The following is a 15,095-nucleotide window of genomic DNA, read 5'->3' as shown; positions in this document are numbered from 1 at the left end:
TACTATGAGGCTCCTCCCCTCACCAGCCTCCACTGATGGGCATTACTATGAGGCTCCTCCCCTCACCAGCCTCCACTGATGGGCATTACTATGAGGCTCCTCCCCTCACCAGCCTCCAATGATGGGCATTACTATGAGACTCCTCCCCTCAGCAGCATCCACTGATGGGCATTACTATGAGACTCCTCCCCTCACCAGCCTCCACTGATGGGCATTACTATGAGGCTCCTCCCCTCACCAGCCTCCACTGATGGGCATTACTATGAGGCTCCTCCCCTCACCAGCCTCCACTGATGGGCATTACTATGAGGCTCCTCCCCTCACCAGCCTCCAATGATGGGCATTACTATGAGACTCCTCCCCTCAGCAGCATCCACTGATGGGCATTACTATGAGACTCCTCCCCTCACCAGCCTCCACTGATGGGCATTACTATGAGGCTCCTCCCCTCAGCAGCCTCCACTGATGGGCATTACTATGAGGCTCCTCCCCTCAGCAGCCTCCACTGATGGGCATTACTATGAGGCTCCTCCCCTCAGCAGCCTCCACTGATGGGCATTACTATGAGGCTCCTCCCCTCAGCAGCCTCCAATGATGGGCATTACTATGAGACTCCTCCCCTCACCAGCCTCCACTGATGGGCATTACTATGAGGCTCCTCCCCTCACCAGCCTCCAATGATGGGCATTACTATGAGACTCCTCCCCTCAGCAGCCTCCACTGATGGGCATTACTATGAGGCTCCTCCCCTCAGCAGCCTCCACTGATGGGCATTACTATGAGGCTCCTCCCCTCAGCAGCCTCCACTGATGGGCATTAATATGAGGCTCCTCCCCTCAGCAGCCTCCACTGATGGGCATTACTATGAGGCTCCTCCCCTCAGCAGCCTCCACTGATGGGCATTACTATGAGGCTCCTCCCCTCAGCAGCCTCCAATGATGGGCATTACTATGAGGCTCCTCCCCTCACCAGCCTCCACTGATGGGCATTACTATGAGGCTCCTCCCCTCACCAGCCTCCAATGATGGGCATTACTATGAGACTCCTCCCCTCAGCAGCCTCCACTGATGGGCATTACTATGAGGCTCCTCCCCTCAGCAGCCTCCACTGATGGGCATTACTATGAGGCTCCTCCCCTCACCAGCCTCCACTGATGGGCATTACTATGAGGCTCCTCCCCTCACCAGCCTCCACTGATGGGCATTACTATGAGGCTCCTCCCCTCACCAGCCTCCACTGATGGGCATTACTATGAGGCTCCTCCCCTCACCAGCCTCCACTGATGGGCATTACTATGAGGCTCCTCCCCTCACCAGCCTCCAATGATGGGCATTACTATGAGACTCCTCCCCTCAGCAGCATCCACTGATGGGCATTACTATGAGACTCCTCCCCTCACCAGCCTCCACTGATGGGCATTACTATGAGACTCCTCCCCTCAGCAGCCTCCACTGATGGGCATTACTATGAGGCTCCTCCCCTCAGCAGCCTCCACTGATGGGCATTACTATGAGGCTCCTCCCCTCAGCAGCCTCCACTGATGGGCATTAATATGGAGTTGGTCCCCCTTTGCTGCTATAACAGCCTCCACTCTTCTGGGAAGTCATTAATATGGAGTTGGTCCCCCCTTTGCTGCTATAACAGCCTCCACTCTTCTGGGAAGTCATTAATATGGAGTTGGTCCCCCCTTTGCTGCTATAACAGCCTCCACTCTTCTGGGAAGTCATTAATATGGAGTTGGTCCCCCTTTGCTGCTATAACAGCCTCCACTCTTCTGGGAAGGCATTAATATGGAGTTGGTCCCCCTTTGCTGCTATAACAGCCTCCACTCTTCTGGGAAGGCATTAATATGGAGTTGGTCCCCCTTTGCTGCTATAACAGCCTCCACTCTTCTGGGAAGTCATTAATATGGAGTTGGTCCCCCTTTGCTGCTATAACAGCCTCCACTCTTCTGGGAAGGCTTTCCACTAGGTGACGGAACATTGATGCGGGGGCTAGATTATATTCCATTCAGTGACAAAAGCATTAGTGAGGTCGGGCACTGATGTCGGGCACTGATGTTGGGCGATTAGGCCTGGCTCGCAGTTGGCGTTCCAATTCATCCCAAAGGTGTTTGATGGGGTTGAGGTCAGGGCTCTGTGCAGGCCAGTCAAGTTCTTCTACACCGATCTCAACAAACCATTTGTTTGGACTTCGCTTTGTGCACGGGGGCTTTGTCATGCTGAAACAGGAAAGGACCTTTCCCAAACTGTGTGGAAGCACAGAATCATCTAGAATGTCATTGTATTCTGTAGTGTTAAGATTTCCCTTCACTGGAACTAAGGGGCCTGAACCATGAAAAACAGCCCCAGACCATTATTCCTCCTCCACCAAACTTTACAGTTGGCACTATGCATTGGGGCAGGTAGCGTTTTCCTGGCATCCGCCAAACCTAGAGTCATCTGTCAGACTGCCAGATGGTGAAGCGTGATTCATTACTCCAGAGAACTTTCCACTACTTTCCACTAGTCCAGAGCCCAATGGCGGTGAGCTTTACACCACTCCACCCAACGCTTGGCATTGAGCATGGTGATCTTAGGTTTGTGTGCGGCTGCTCGGCCACGGAAACCCATTTCATGAAGCTCCAGACAAACAGTTATTGTGTTGACGTTGCTTCCAGAGGCCGTTTGGAACTCTGTAGTGAGTGTTGCAACCGAGGACAGACGACTTTTACACGGTTCAGCACGCGGCACACAGCACTGGTTTCTCCCTGATTACAGGGGAGGACAGGGTGTCCCTGGTGTCTCCCTGGTTACAGGAAGGGTAGAGTGTCCCTGGTGTCTCCTTGATTACAGGGGAGGATAGGGTGTCCCTGGTGTCTCCCTGATTACAGGGGAGGGTGGGTGTCCCTGGTGTCTCAGTGATTACAGGGGAGGGTAGAGTGTCCCTGGTGTCTTCTTGATTACAGGGGAGGATAGGGTGTCCCTGGTGTCTCCCTGGTTACAGGAAGGGTAGAGTGTCCCTGGTGTCTCCTTGATTACAGGGGAGGATAGGGTGTCCCTGGTGTCTCCCTGATTACAGGGGAGGGTAGGTTGTCCCTGGTGTCTCCCTGGTTACAGGAAGTGTAGAGTGTCCTTGGTGTCTCACTGATTACAGGGGAGGGTAGAGTGTCCCTGGTGTCTCCCTGATTACAGGGGAGGATAGGGTGTCCCTGGTGTCTCCCTGGTCACAGGGGAGGATAGGGTGTCCCTGGTGTCTTCCTGGTTACAGGGGAGGATAGGGTGTCCCTGGTGTCTGCCTGATTACAGGGGAGGGTAGGGTGTCCCTGGTGTCTGCCTGATTACAGGGGAGGATAGGGTGTCCCTGGTGTCTGCCTGATTACAGGGGAGGGTAGGGTGTCCCTGGTGTCTCCCTGATTACAGGGGAGGGTAGGGTGTCCCTGGTGTCTGCCTGATTACAGGGGAGGGTAGGGTGTCCCTGGTGTCTCCCTGATTACAGGGGAGGATAGGGTGTCCTTGGTGTCTGCCTGATTACAGGGGAGAGTAGGGTGTCCCTGGTGTCTGCCTGATTACAGGGGGGGGGGGGGGGGTGTCCCTAGTGTCTCCCTGATTACAGGGGGGGGGGTGTCCCTGGTGTCTCCCTGATTACAGGGGAGAGTAGGGTGTCCCTGGTGTCTGCCTGATTACAGGGGGGGGGGGGGTCCCTGGTGTCTGCCTGGTTACAGGGGAGGTTAGGGTGTCCCTGGTGTCTCCCTGATTACAGGGGAGGGTGGGTGTCCCTGGTGTCTCCCTGATTACAGGGGAGAGTAGGGTGTCCCTGGTGTCTGCCTGATTACAGGGGGGGTGAGGTGTCCCTGGTGTCTCCCTGGTTACAGGGGATGATAGGGTGTCCCTGGTGTCTCCCTGATTACAGAGGAGGGTAGGGTGTCCCTGGTGTCTGCCTGATTACAGGGGAGGATAGGGTGTCCCTGGTGTCTCCCTGATTACAGGGGAGGATAGGGTGTCCCTGGTGACTCCCTGATTACAGGGGAGGGTGTCGCTGGTGTCTCCCTGATTACAGGGGAGAGTAGGGTGTCCCTGGTGTCTGCCTGATTACAGGGGGGGTGAGGTGTCCCTGGTGTCTCCCTGATTACAGGGGAGGATAGGGTGTCCCTGGTGTCTCCCTGATTACAGGGGAGGATAGGGTGTCCCTGGTGACTCCCTGATTACAGGGGAGGGTGTCGCTGGTGTCTCCCTGATTACAGGGGAGAGTAGGGTGTAACTGGTGTCTCCCTGATTACAGGGGAGGGTAGGGTGTCCCTGGTGTCTCCCTGATTACAGGGGAGGGAGGGTGTCCCTGGTGTCTCCCTGATTACAGGGGAGGGTAGGGTGTCCCTGGTGTCTGCCTGATTACAGGGAGGGTGGGTGTCCCTGGTGTCTCCCTGGTTACAGGGGAGAGTAGGGTGTCCCTGGTGTCTCCCTGATTACAGGGGAGGATAGAGTGTCCCTGGTGTCTGCCTGATTACAGGGGAGGGTAGGGTGTCCCTGGTGTCTCCCTGATTACAGGGGAGGATAGAGTGTCCCTGGTGTCTGCCTGATTACAGGGGAGGGTAGGGTGTCCCTGGTGTCTCCCTGATTACAGGGGAGGGAGGGTGTCCCTGGTGTCTCCCTGATTACAGGGGAGGGTGGGTGTCCCTGGTGTGTCCCTGGTTACAGGGGGGGTGAGGTGTCCCTGGTCTCTCCCTGATTACAGGAAGACTAGAGTGTCCCTGGTGTCTCCCTGATTACAGGGGAGGATAGGGTGTCCCTGGTGTCTCCCTGGTTACAGGAAGGGTAGAGTGTCCCTGGTGTCTCCCTGATTACAGGGGAGGATAGGGTGTCCCTGGTGTCTCCCTGATTACAGAGGAGGGTAGGGTGTCCCTGGTGTCTGCCTGATTACAGGGGAGGGTGGGTGTCCCTGGTGTCTCCCTGGTTACAGGGGAGAGTAGGGTGTCCCTGGTGTCTCCCTGATTACAGGGGAGGATAGGGTGTCCCTGGTGTCTCCCTGGTTACAGGGGAGGATAGGGTGTCCCTGGTGTCTCCCTGATTACAGGGGAGGATAGGGTGTCCCTGGTGTCTCCCTGATTACAGGGGAGGGTGGGTGTCCCTGGTGTCTCCCTGATTACAGGGTAGGTTAGGGTGTCCCTGGTGTCTCCCTGATTACAGGGGAGGATAGGGTGTCCCTGGTGTCTCCCTGGTTACAGGGTAGGTTAGGGTGTCCCTGGTGTCTCCCTGATTACAGAGGAGGATAGGGTGTCCCTGGTGTCTGCCTGATTACAGGGGGGGTAGGGTATTCCTGGTGTCTCCCTGATTACAGGGGAGGATAGGGTGTCCCTGGTGTCTCCCTGACAGGGGAGGGTAGGGTGTCCCTGGTGTCTCCCTGATTACAGGGGAGGTGGGGTGTCCCTGGTGATTCCCTGATTACAGGGGAGGGTACGGTGTCCCTGGAGTCTCCCTGATTACAGGCGGGGTGGGGTGTCCCTTGTGTCTCCCTGATTACAGGGGAGGATAGGGTGTCCCTGGTGTCTCCCTGATTACAGGGGAGGATAGGGTGTCCCTGGTGTCTCCCTGATTACAGGGGAGGATAGGGTGTCCTTGGTGTCTCCCTGATTACAGGGGAGGGTAGGGTGTCCCTGGTGTCTCCCTGATTACAGGGGAGGATAGGGTGTCCCTGGTGTCTCCCTGGTTACAGGAAGGGTAGAGTGTCCCTGGTGTCTCCCTGATTACAGGGGAGGGTAGGGTGTCCCTGGTGTCTCCCTGATTACAGGGGAGGGTAGGGTGTCCTTGGCATCTCCCTGATTACAGGGGAGGGTAGGGTGTCCCTGGTGTCTCCCTGATTACAGGGGAGGGTAGGGTGTCCTTGGCATCTCCCTTGTCACAGGGGAGGGTGGGGTAGGAGGGTTAAATATAGTTCTGTAGCCAGTAAAGGGTAGGGGTACAGTGAAAGGGTAGGGTGTGTGTGTGTCAGGACACTGGCCTTTAACATACTGCGTGTGTGTGGGACAGTGAAAGGGTAGGGTGTGTGTGTCGGGTCGCTGGCCTTTCGCTGCGAGCCCAGAGCGGCTCACATTTCACCTTCAGCTGAAACTTGACCTATAGACCGCCCGGGCGAGATAGGGAGTGTTAGACATGGGGGGGTATTGAATAAATTAATGAATATATACGCTGAGTGTACAAAACATGAACACTTTCCTAATATTTTGTGTACCCCTCACTCCCTATGCCCTCAGATTTGTAGGGTCAAGGACTCTACAAGGTGTTGAAAGCGTCCCACAGGGATGCTGGCCCATGTTGACTCCAATATTTCCCACAGTTGTCACCTACTACCATACCCCGTTCAAAGGCACCTACTGCCATACCCCGTTCAAAGGCACCTACTACCATACCCCGTTCAAAGGCACCTACTACCATACCCCGTTCAAAGGCAACTACTACCATACCCTGTTCAAAGGCACCTACTACCATACCCCGTTCAAAGGCTCCTACTGCCATACCCTGTTCAAAGGCACCTACTACCATACCCTGTTCAAAGGCACCTACTACCATACCCCGTTCAAAGGCACCTACTACCATACCCCGTTCAAAGCCACCTACTACCATACACCGTTCAAAGGCACCTACTACCATACCCCGTTCAAAGACACCTACTACCATACCCCGTTCAAAGGCACCTACTACCATACCCCGTTCAAAGGCACCTACTACCATACCCTGTTCAAAGGCACCTACTACCATACCCTGTTCAAAGGCTCCTACTACCATTACCCCGTTCAAAGGCACCTACTACCATACCCCGTTCAAAGGCACCTACTACCATACCCTGTTCAAAGGTACCTACTACCATACCCTGTTCAAAGGCACCTACTACCATTACCCCGTTCAAAGGCACCTACTACCATACCCCGTTCAAAGGCACCTCCTACCATACCCCGTTCAAAGGCACCTACTACCATACACCGTTCAAAGGCACCTACTACCATTACCCTGTTCAAAGGCACCTACTACCATACCCTGTTCAAAGGCACCTACTACCATACCCTGTTCAAAGGCACCTACTACCATACCCCGTTCAAAGGCACCTACTACCATACCCCGTTCAAAGGCACCTACTACCATACCCCGTTCAAAGGCACTTAGTCCTTCCTCTTGCTCATAGTCCTTCCTCTTGCTCATAGTCCTTCCTCTTGCTCATAGTCCTTCCTCTTGTTCATAGTCCTTCCTCTTGCTCTTAGTCCTTCCTCTTGCTCATAGTCCTTCCTCTTGCTCATAGTCCTTCCTCTTGCTCATAGTCCTTCCTCTTGTTCATAGTCCTTCCTCTTGCTCTTAGTCCTTCCTCTTGCTCTTAGTCCTTCCTCTTGCTCATAGTCCTTCCTCTTGCTCATAGACCTTCCTCTTGCTCATAGTCCTTCCTCTTGCTCATAGTCCTTCCTCTTGCTCAAAGTCCTTCCTCTTGCTCAAACACAATTCATGTCTCAATGCTTAACAATCCTTCTTTAACCCGTCTCCTCCCCTTCCCTGAAGTGGATTTTAACAAGGGACATCAATAAGGGTTTCCCCCTGGAATTTCCTGGTCAGTCTGTCATGGAAAGAGCAGGTGTTCCTAATGTTTTGGTTAGTCAGTGTAGTTGGATAATCCAGTGTGTATAACTACATTAGCTTTAAGGCCTGGATTCAATCAAAGGTGCGTTGTTAACATGTTAACAAGTGTAAGCTTACTACACTGTTGAATAAACTTCATTATCACTCCCTGACTAGTTCAGTACACTACATTATCACTACCTGTACCAGACTAGTTCAGTACACTACATTATCACTACCTGACTAGTTCAGTACACTACATTATCACTACCAGACTAGTTCAGTACACTACATTATCACTACCAGACTAGTTCAGTACACTACATTATCACTACCTGACTAGTTCAATACACTACATCATCACTACCAGACTAGTTCAGTACACTACATCATCACTACCAGACTAGTTCAGTACACTACATTATCACTACCAGACTAGTTCAGTACACTACATTATCACTACCAGACTAGTTCAATACACTACATTATCACTACCACTACCAGACTAGTTCAATACACTACATTATCAATACCACTACCAGACTAGTTCAGTACACTACATTATCACTTCCCTGACTAGTACAATACACTACATTATCACTACCAGTACCAGACTAGTTCAGTACACTACATTATCACTACCAGTAGCAGACTAGTTCAGTACACTACATTATCACTACCACTACCAGACTAGTTCAGTACACTACATTATCACTACCACTGCCGGACTAGTTCAGTACACTACATTATCACTACCAGTACCAGACTAGTTCAGTACACTACATTATCACTACCACTACCTGACTAGTTCAGTACACTACATTATCACTACCAGTACCTGACTAGTTCAGTACACTACATTATCACTACCACTACCTGACTAGTTCAGTACACTACATTATCACTACCAGTACCTGACTAGTTCAGTACACTACATTATCACTACCACTACCAGACTAGTTCAGTACACTACATTATCACTACCACTGCCGGACTAGTTCAGTACACTACATATCACTACCAGTACCAGACTAGTTCAGTACACTACATTATCACTACCACTACCTGACTAGTTCAGTACACTACATTATCACTACCACTACCAGACTAGTTCAGTACACTACATTATCACTACCACTACCAGACTAGTTCAGTACACTACATTATCACTACCACTGCCGGACTAGTTCAGTACACTACATATCACTACCAGTACCAGACTAGTTCAGTACACTACATTATCACTACCAGACTAGTTCAGTACACTACATTATCGCTACCAGTACCAGACTAGCTCAGTTCACTACATTATCACTACCACTACCTGACTAGTTCAGTACACTACATTATCGCTACCAGTACCAGACTAGTTCAGTACACTACATTATCACTACCAGTACCAGACTAGTTCAGTACAATACATTATCACTACCACTGCCGGACTAGTTCAGTACACTACATTATCACTACCAGTACCAGACTAGCTCAGTTCACTACATTATCACTACCAGACCAGTTCAGTACACTACTGAACTAGTCTCAAATGCCTCTGATCTGGTGGACACACTAAACAGAGAACATCCCTGGTCATCCCTACTGCTTCTGATCTGGAGGACTCACTAAACAGAGAACATCCCTGGTCATCCCTACTGCCTCTGATCTGGAGGACTCACTAAACAGAGAACATCCCTGGTCATCCCTACTGCCTCTGATCTGGAGGACTCACTAAACAGAGAACATCCCTGGTCATCTCTACTGCCTCTGATCTGGAGGACTCACTAAACAGAGAACATCGCTGGTCATCCCTACTGCCTCTGATCTGGAGGACTCACTAAACAGAGAACATCCCTGGTCATCCCTACTGCCTCTGATCTGGAGGACTCACTAAACAGAGAACATCCCTGGTCATCCCTACTGCTTCTGATCTGGAGGACTCACTAAACAGAGAACATCCCTGGTCATCCCTACTGCCTCTGATCTGGAGGACTCACTAAACAGAGAACATCCCTGGTCATCTCTACTGCCTCTGATCTGGAGGACTCACTAAACAGAGAACATCCCTGGTCATCCCTACTGTCTCTGATCTGGAGGACTCACTAAACAGAGAACATCCCTGGTCATCCCTACTGCCTCTGATCTGGAGGACTCACTAAACAGAGAACATCCCTGGTCATCTCTACTGCCTCTGATCTGGAGGACTCACTAAACAGAGAACATCCCTGGTCATCCCTACTGCCTCTGATCTGGAGGACTCACTAAACAGAGAACATCCCTGGTCATCCCTACTGCCTCTGATCTGGTGGACTCACTAAACAGAGAACATCCCTGGTCATCACTACTGCCTCTGATCTGGTGGACTCACTAAACAGAGAACATCCCTGGTCATCACTACTGCCTCTGATCTGGTGGACTCACTAAACAGAGAACATCCCTGGTCATCCCTACTGCCTCTGATCTGGAGGACTCACTAAACAGAGAACATCCCAGGTCATCCCTACTGCCTCTGATCTGGAGGACTCACTAAACAGAGAACATCCCTGGTCATCTCTACTGCCTCTGATCTGGAGGACTCACTAAACAGAGAACATCCCTGGTCATCCCTACTGCCTCTGATCTGGAGGACTCACTAAACAGAGAACATCCCTGGTCATCCCTACTGCCTCTGATCTGGAGGACTCACTAAACAGAGAACATCCCTGGTCATCCCTACTGCCTCTGATCTGGAGGACTCACTAAACAGAGAACATCCCTGGTCATCCCTACTGCCTCTGATCTGGAGGACTCACTAAACAGAGAACATCCCTGGTCATCTCTACTGCCTCTGATCTGGAGGACTCACTAAACAGAGAACATCCCTGGTCATCTCTACTGCCTCTGATCTCTCTGGTCAGTTCATGTGTTCCTGGACACCCCACTGTTCTCTCTGGTCAGTTCATGTGTTCCTGGACACCCCACTGTTCTCTCTGGTCAGTTCATGTGTTCCTGGACACCCCACTGCTCTCTCTGGTCAGTTCATGTGTTCCTGGTCACCCCACTGTTCTCTCTGGTCAGTTCATGTGTTCCTGGTCACCCCACTGTTCTCTCTGGTCACCCCACTGTTCTCTCTGGTCAGTTCATGTGTTCCTGGTCACCCCACTGTTCTCTCTGGTCAGTTCATGTGTTCCTGGTCACCCCACTGTTCTCTCTGGTCAGTTCATGTGTTCCTGGACACCCCACTGTTCTCTCTGGTCAGTTCATGTGTTCCTGGACACCCCACTGTTCTCTCTGGTCAGTTCATGTGTTCCTGGTCACCCCACTGTTCTTGTAGGAGTAAGTGACATATGTAGGTAGATATCACACTATTAAACAATAGATAGGTAAATAGTATAAGAAGGCAGATGTGAGTGTGTTTGCCATTCTGGTAAATACAGGAAACCAAAGATTAGCAGATGATGTAGTAGTAACATAAAATACATGGATAACATATAAATATTAAAGATAGCTGAACATTAAAGTAACAAACCACATGGTAACATAGATCATGAGACCGTGGTAATGGAAATCTACTAAGGGACGTTCTGACCCTCTGACCCTTGTAGATTCTCCATTATGCTGTCAGACAGATAGGCGCTTAAAGAAATTGGACACTAGACACACAGTCTGCTGATTCTTTAAAGAGATACACATGTCAGAGAAATATGTGTTTAGGGCACTTAGACCCACTAGAAATATAGTCTACTCATTCCACTAGAAAAGCATACATACCAGAGAAATATGCCTGAGATGGCTGGACACTAATGAACAAGAAACACATAGTCTGCTGATTCCATTTGAGTGAAACTGACCAGACACATAGACGCCTATAAGCAATTGGATGCCCTAGAGAGGGGGGGGGGGGCACAAAGAGTGCATTGATTTAGTGGTAAAGGGAGGGTCCGGCCACCATTATAAACTGATTGAAGGCAGATGGTGGGGAATGACGTCATAGGGGACGGACAATACTATGTGGGTATAAATATAAAGGACTGGACTTCTGAGGGGGGGGTTCCGCGGTGGGGGTTCCGCGGACATTCCAGATGGCTGTACAATTGTAATAAAGAGCATGATTGAATTTACAAGTTCTGATAAAGCGTTATATTTCTGAGATGATTTTCCACGACATATTTTGGCGAGCTAGCCAGGAGCTGATAGGGACTGGGACGTTCTTGGCTGATGATGGGTTCTTTGGACAATCTAACAAACAAGGGTGGCCGCCCAACTAGACGGTAAGCAAGTTCTTACAATGGTTGAAATGTTTGTGTAAGATTGCTTCAGAGATACTGTCTCAGCGAGAGGAGCGCCACGTAAGTCTCTCTTTCAAATTTCCTAAAATGAAACCAGTAAATACAAAAGAACTTTTAAATTCAATGAATTTGCATGTATGTGTAATTTGGGGAATTGTATTAAATATAAATGCATGTGCATGTATAGAGAATGAGTGAATAGGCGATGTGAACTTTGCTTGTGTTGGGTGTTTAGTGGAGCATGCGCTCGTTCTGATTAGACCGTTCGAATGTGTAGCTTAAATGATGTGCTTGTTTGTGCCATCTGGCTGAGATGGCTGGCTATAATGTGGGACAGCCCATACGGTAAAAACAGATAATGTAGGTAGAAAATCCTGTGATACTTCTTCAATAAAATTAGTAGAAGGAATGCTTGGACAGGTTACTTATGAATAACGGCTCTAAAGATAACAGAGAACTGCATGAATAAGTAGTTAGAAAGCCACGATACCGCTCGTTAAAAAAGGAACATTTTTAAAGAGGTCTGATTGGGTGGATATTTAGTAAATAAATACTTCATGGATACCGCCTCAGAACGGGGGACTGTACGGATGAATATTTAGAAGGCAGGAAAAACGTTAGCCCGATTGTGCGGCGTTCAACTGCAAAAGTAGCTTATAAATATTAGGTTGTAGGAAAACGTTAGCCCGATTGTGCGGCGTTCAACTGCAAAAGTAGCTTATAAATATTAGGTTGTAGGAAAACGTTAGCCCGATTGTGCGGCGTTCAACTGCAAAAGTAGCTTATAAATATTAGGTTGTAGAAAAAACGTTTGCCCGATTGTGCGGCGTTCAACTGCAAAAGTAGTTTATACGGTCGAAACATAAATCAGTAGTTAAATAAATATTTCATGGTTAACGCTCTGAAAGGAGGACTGTACGGATGAATATTTAGGACGTTTGCCCGATTGTGCGGCGTTCAAATGCAAAAGAAATCCTGCGAATAAAAAACCGCTCTGTCTAGCTAACAGGGTTTTGTAATTCAGTAGGTCACGCCATAATACTACTCTAATAAAAGAAGAAAAGATCAGTATTGGGGGTTGGGTAGGATATGAAGACAAGCTGATCCGATTAGACAGTAGTCTCTCGTCATATCGTAGAAATCCTATTAGCCTAGGCTTATGTTGAACAAAGGGATTAAGTCAATAAAGAAAGAACTGAGTTGTTTTGAGGTAAAAACAAAAGGATGAATGATAATGTTGTAAGAAATGAGTAGATCTGTGTAGAGATAGAACATTAGGAAGAAAGAAAGGACAGGTTGGGTTGTGTGTGTGTGTCTGTGGTAGGAAGAGGCATGCGCAAGCCTCTCTGATAGTTAACTGAGTGTAATTTGAGAAGGAGAGTGCAGTTAACTGCTATTAGGCAGATGGAATGAAATTAAGGAACATCGAAGTAAAATAAGTTATAATCAAGGATAAAAACACTGATGTGATAAAGTAATAAGCGACCATAGTAGAATACTAAAAAAGGTGTTAAAATAAATAACCATAAAGATAATAAAAGAGGATTAAACCAAATAGTGTGTAACAAGACAGAAAGTAGAATCGTCGATAAATTGAAATTGTACTATAAAGTTAAAAACGAATTTAGGTTAGTTAAGATAAATAGTGATAAATAGTGAAATTCAGGACAGATTAAGGATTCACGAACGGTGTAACAAAGGAAGAGGAAAAAAGAGGCCGTCGATCACTCTGTACCCACAGAGACTGCGGTCTAAAAATAGCCTGAAGGACAGAGACCAGAATATGAGAGGTTTGTTTCACTAAAACCGTGAATCGGGAATTAAACAGTAAAATGGGATAAAAGACAATGAAATAATAAGAATATAGATAAGAGGTAAGAAAGTATAGACAAAATAAATTTAATAAAGGTAAAAGTAAGACGTTAGATAGAGATCTTAACGGAGCGGGCAGTGGACTGGTGTGACTCAGTTGGTAGAGCATGGTGCTTGCAACACCAGGGTTGAGGGTTAAATTCCCATGGGGGACCAGGATGAATATGTATGAACTTTCCAATTTGTAAGTCGCTCTGGATAAGAGCATTTGCTAAATGACTTAAATGTAATGTAAATGTAATCATAAAATTGATTAGAATTATAAAATGAATAAATAATAATATCTGTAATGGGAAAAACACAGTGATATTTGAAGTATTGTATTAGAATAAGACATTAAGTCATCTGTAGTATTCAGAAATAATGTCTGTACTATATAGAGCTTGGTTTGAGAAGAGAAATTAAGTGATGGGACAAATGCATTTTTAATTGGAAAGGGGATTCGCTCTACCTTGGAAAAATAGTAAATAAAAGGTGTATAATACATGGGAGTATTTAGAAAAAATAAATAAATAATTAGTGGCATGACAACGAAATGACTGTTTCCATAGAATAGGGAGAGAAGGACACTATTACCTGATGAACAGGATAAATAGGACAAGGGAATTAAACAGTCACATGGGACCAAAATGTGAAGCTCGATTTGCAGGCGTTCTGATGTCAACATTCTATCATCAGAAAATACATTGCGATGGGGTTGTGTGTGTGGTTCCTCTAATCCTCGCAGACGTGCGGGTGATTGGCAGAACTATTGACAAGATCTAAGAACCAATAAGAAAATAGCTCTCTGTTCTGGATATAGGTATATTGGTTATGGGAAAATTAGTGTAATGTGACATTAGAACTTAGTGCGGTAGCAGGAAATGCCGTTATACAAGAGTTTATATCCTTGTCAAAATAACAGACAACTAATTGGTTTGAGGTTAGTGAGAATGGAATTTTTACTTGGCGGTGTGTAGTCTCTGAGGGAACAATGAGTGTTTCATAGAGATTGCAGTTTATATGTGGTCAAGAAGAAGTATTAGATCACGTTTGACTTGACATCTAGTAAAGTAACGATGGAATATTAATTGTTAGACATTATATACCACAATTCTCTGGAACTGTTAAAGACGCTTTAGAATAAAATCTATGGATAAGTAAAATTATTGGTTTGCTGACTAAAAGGTAACATTGTGAATATTAACGATATGTACACTTTCTTTTCCAGAAAGAATAAGGGAAAAAAAGGGTTTTCAATCTTCTCTGGTCAACAATGTCATTGGAGACTAATTAACTGCTTTCCACAGTAATTAAAGTCAGCCGCTTTAAAAATAAAAATATCTGGATAAGGCTAAAACATGGAGTTCTGGATGAGTGAGTCCAGTTCGTTTGCTATTATTAGCTT

The sequence above is a fragment of the Salvelinus fontinalis genome, chromosome 36 (assembly GCF_029448725.1).
Source record: "Salvelinus fontinalis isolate EN_2023a chromosome 36, ASM2944872v1, whole genome shotgun sequence".
NCBI classification, from domain to species: Eukaryota; Metazoa; Chordata; class Actinopteri; order Salmoniformes; family Salmonidae; genus Salvelinus; species Salvelinus fontinalis.
This window is presented reverse-complemented; position numbering follows the sequence as displayed.